The sequence below is a fragment of the Sciurus vulgaris genome (genome assembly GCF_902686455.1).
Source record: "Sciurus vulgaris genome assembly, contig: HiC_scaffold_250_arrow_ctg1, whole genome shotgun sequence".
NCBI classification, from domain to species: domain Eukaryota; kingdom Metazoa; phylum Chordata; class Mammalia; order Rodentia; family Sciuridae; genus Sciurus; species Sciurus vulgaris.
Window position 1 is genome coordinate 1,807,037 of NW_027632805.1, and position 5,285 is coordinate 1,812,321.

Sequence of the window (5,285 nt, forward strand, 5' to 3'; positions counted from 1 at the left end):
TCGTTAAAAAACTAATATAATGCAATGCATGTTATGACATGATATGTTTTAAAAATAGTCTGGAAACTTTTTCATCATTAATATTTATTTGTCACAAATAGAATAAAATATTAACTGACAGAAGAAAGGGAGGTTTACTAATTAAGCTCTGGTATTCTTACTGTACTTTTCAGTATTCTTCACAATGTTGTATTTTTTTAAGAAGACAAAATCTGTCAAAGTGATGCTGTATTGCATCTAACACATTTTAATTTCAGAATCCAAATGAGCACAGACACTGTGGTCTTTTAAAATCATTCAGTCTTATGATAATGAAGAATGGAAGTTGATTAAGTTTTTGTAGTCATACCTCTAATTTTCTGATGCTTCAGATGTTCCCCTCTTCTTCATTTAACCATGGCACACTGCAGAGCACAGACATATTTGTTTTCCAATGTGCATTAAAACAGCCTGAACTCTGGAGAGCACAAGAAGTTCTACTTGCCCTTGTGTGAACTACAATAAAAATATTCACCAACCAAATTACAATTAAAATAATGGGAGATTAACAAAAATGGTTTTGCTCTTGACAAGTTCACAATAAAGCATGATGCTAAACAAACGTTTATTTTTACTTTTTCTCTTCTTCCCATTCTATCTCCACTTTGCCCTACATATACACTGCCTTTGAAGACTTAATTTTTTTCATTCACTTTGCATTAGTAGTTCCCCTATATGCACATATGTATGCATTTCATAAAACACAATTAATTTCTCTAGTTTTTAAATAATATGCATTTTTCTTAATCATATTTCAATGAACTTGCATGTAGGTTTTTTTCACTTATTTTAAACAGCTTCATTGGGTTACAATTGCATACATTTAAAATGTACTATTTGATGAATTTTGGAATATTTATATGCCCAAGAAACTATTGTAACATCGTGATTGATATATTTAATCATTCCCAATGTTTCCATGGATTTCTTTATAATGCTTCCACTCCTCTCTTCCATGAGAAGCACCCTTACTTTAATCCCACGTAACCGAAATATCAGCTTCCTACAGAAGCTCAAAATATTCATTTGCATTTTCTATTTCTAGTATTTTATGTAAATTATATTATATAATACTCTTGACTTTTTTCACTTAACATTATTTTTTTAAATTCATCCAAGCAGTGATATGTGTTATTAGTTCCTTCCCTTTTTATTAGTCAATAATAGGTATTATAGATCTGTGAGAGTTTTTTTTATATATTCACCTATTGATCTCATTGATGAATATTTGATTTGCATACATGTTGTAGCTGGTGCAAGAAAAGTTCTTATGAACATTTATGTAAAAGTTGTTTTATACACATATACTTCCATTTACCTTAGGTGAATAACTAGAAGTGGAATGGCTAGACCTATGGAAGTCATACACTTAATTTCTTAAGAAACCAACATTTTTCAAGATAGATATGTCATTTTACACCTCCATCATCAGTGTATCAGAACTCTAATTCCTCCTTATTATTGACAATATTTAGAACAGGAAGTCTCTTCAATGTTTGCCCGTCTGATATTAAAATTTTTAATATATATTTTTCTAATAACAAGTGATGATATATATCTTCTCATGCTTATTGATTGCATATCCTCTTTGGTAAATGATTTGCGATTATCTTTTACTCATATTTTCTTAAATTGATTTATTTTGAGAAGTGTGAGTACAAGTCTTTAATCGTAAATATGATTTGTAAATATATTTTCACCACACCCAACTTGGCACTTGATTCTTTTTATATTATCTTCTTTTAAAATTATTACTTTATTGGTGCATTTTATTTATACATGTGAGAGTTATTATTCCATATTTTTATATGTAGGTATATCTTTCTAAGAGCACATGTTTTTGTTTTAGAAGAGTGTAGTTCATCAACTTGCTCTTATGGACATTGCTTTTGGTATCATATCATAAAATATGTTGGTAATACATAGGGCATAAAGATTTTCTCCCATGTCTTATTCTGAAAGTTTATTATCACAGATTTCACTTTTTCATATGTGAGTCATTTTGAATTATTTTTTGTACATGGCAGAAAATATGTTTACATGTATCAGTCTTTGTTTATTTTTGCAAATGGATTTTAATTATTAAAGCTACTCAATTAACTTTACACATTTTTGTCAAAAATCAATTGTCCATGTATGTATGGGAATATTTCTGTGCTCTTCATTCTAATCTTCATCCACTGATTTGTTAGTTTTTATGCCAATCCCAAACACTCTTTATTGCTCTTCCATTGCAGTGTATCTTGAAATAGTGTTAGTTCTCTTGTTTTGTTCATCTTTAAATTTCTTGAATAATCTGGATCATATGTATTTCAATATGAGTTTAAGGTTAAGTATGTGATTAATTCTATTTAATTAATTAATAGTAAAGGTTAACTGTATATAATATGTATCTAATATGTAAGGCACATGCAAAGTATAAAATAAAATGTAAACAAAGAATATTTATTTCAAGTAATGCCTTAAAAATCTGAAACTATTTAAAATCACTTGAAATTTAATTGACATAACAAATTATTGAATGGTCCTTTGTATCTAAAAGGTATATGAATTTTCAATAAATATAGATTTTGTCTTTTAGAGAATTTTATTCACTCAGAACAGAAAAGAATGACCAAATTTATGTCCCTCATATACCCTAGAAAACTCAAGAAATTAGCACATGATTATATTTACAGTGGTCAATATTAAGATTAATGTAACAGGTGGGCATTGGCTTGTATATTTTACATTATATTCACCTCACCCTCCAATCCTTATTTATTAATATAGACTTCACTGCAGAATTAAATGGACAAGTTATTATTAGTAGTAGAATTTTGCTTTATGTAATAAAATATATATCTTTGTACCATAGATCTACAATGGACATCTAATGTCCTTTGATCTTCTGTCAGAATATGATATTTGTCCATCTTCCATACCATCATTTTAATATAATTACTTATCTTAAATTCTCAATATTCAATATACTCTATATCCCTCTGAATTTGGCTAAATAATTTTATCAAGAGTCTTAATGTTCATATTTGAAAATGATATCATTAGTTATTTTGGTATGCATTAGTATCCAAAATGTTACACTGTGTAGTATCTTTTATATTTTTGGAATCAAGGGATATGAATGATTTAACAGAATTTTAACTACTAAAAGCATTAAAAACCTAGAAATGTGGCTCAGAAGTAATGCAGGAATGAGTGAACGAGGGGAAAAGGACACTGTCAAGGTGAAAGAGAGATGCAGTTACCCATGAAATATTCACTTTCTATTTCATGTTTTCCATGCAAGCAAGTAGTAAACAGTTCTATGTAGTCTTCTGCATTAGGAACAAAATTTCTAGCCAAAGATGCAGCAAAACTATTCATCAGAGAAAGGCTGATTAAACTCTTCTCTGTTCAGGGGATTAAGTTGTCACACACATGGGCCAATGACTTGTTAACTTTCAAATCCTTCCTTCATTCATTTGTGGTTTATTAACTTCTTAAAAGGCCATTGCTTTTTTACAACTATTTGAAGGGTCCTTTGAGAAAAGATGCTGTAAAAGTAAGCAATCCCTTTAAAAGTACCTAATTATGCTACTAACATTTGTAGAAGAAAGGTAACGTCATTCACTTCAGCTACCAAACCATTAATCATTTTCAGAACATTAAGTAGAATAAGAACAAAAAGATAGCATAAGTAAAATACCTCCATCTCTAGATTACATTTTTGTTAACATGAGAATAAAATTAGCAAAGTTCTATTGTGATATAAATCTTCCATGGTCAATGATGTGAACAAAGAAGACTGATAAAAGTACAATTGATAAAAATAATAAAAATCATAACGCACATAGAATAAGTGTAGGTGTGATTACTAAACTACAATATTTTTTCAATTTTTAAATTGATAATAATTCAAAATATAAAAAGTTATATGTTTCTGAACAACTCTTCTGTTCATTAACTGTCCTTATGATTCAAATATTGAAAAATTTCAGTTCCTTTGAGAAATAAGCAAGGGCAGGATCAAACTTCGAAACTTTGGTTTCATTTTAAATTGAGAAATAAAATGAATTGACCATATTGGAACATTTTTTAAAAATTCATCTTCTGATATTTGAACTTTGTCCCTTAAATAAAGGAGATTTTTAATAAATACTAATAATCAATACTAAACAACCTATTAATCCAGAGACCTCAGTCATAATTTCATAGATAAATACAACACATTAATTTAATACCATTTAGAATAAAGGATTTTGTCTAGGGAGAATAAAGTGAAAATATTTATTTGATCATTATTTCCATAAATTATATTGTAAGAACATTTCTGAAATTCCAAATTTCCATAGGTACTTCACAATAGTTAAATATATATCTTTTTGTTTTTATGTGAGCAAATGTGTACTTGAAACATACAATTGAATATTTTGGTAAGGAAATATAGAGTAACTTTATCAATAAAATTCCAGTGACTCTATGTTAAATTATTGGAAAGTTGCTTTAACTGGAAATGGTTTTGTTAGTTTCTTTTTCTTTCAAAAAAATAATAATTCCATTAAAACTACAGGGATATTATATTTCAGATACAGAAAATTTTCGGCATTGGTTAGAAAATCAAGTTTGTATGATTTTCAACATGACATGACGTAACACAATCTTTTCAGATCAACCATCAGTGTAAAGGTAAAAGGAGATAGAATCACATGACCTCTTAATTATGAATAAGTACCTCACACTGTCAATAGGATATATTAAATATATATATATATATATATATATTTCATGGAGAAGAAAACTGGTGAATTTTAAGCATCTAAATGAAACCTTAATTTTCAAGCAGCCCAATATGAATGATCGGAAATCAAGATGTAAGGCACTAATAGAGATTTTGTTGTATTTCAATACAATGATTCAAATTACAGCACCAGTAGCATTTTCTGCAAATGAGAATGCATTGTAAAAGTAATATTCATTTCTATTCAGAAAAAAAAATACTTCTATGAAACAGTGCTCTTAAAATTCAACTCTGCATTGGTAGAAATGAAAATAAGTGTATATATGTGCCCATGTGCTCAAGGAAATATGTAACTCTCAAGAAATAGATTTTAATCCCTGCACCCCAAAAAAAAGAAATATATTTTATAATACCATGTAGGTGTCATTTTTGTGTTCATATTATCCCTAAATAATGTTAGTTAATTAAATATTGTTTCCATTATTTTTCTATTTCTTTAGCTTCATATTTTGAGAAAATTATAGAT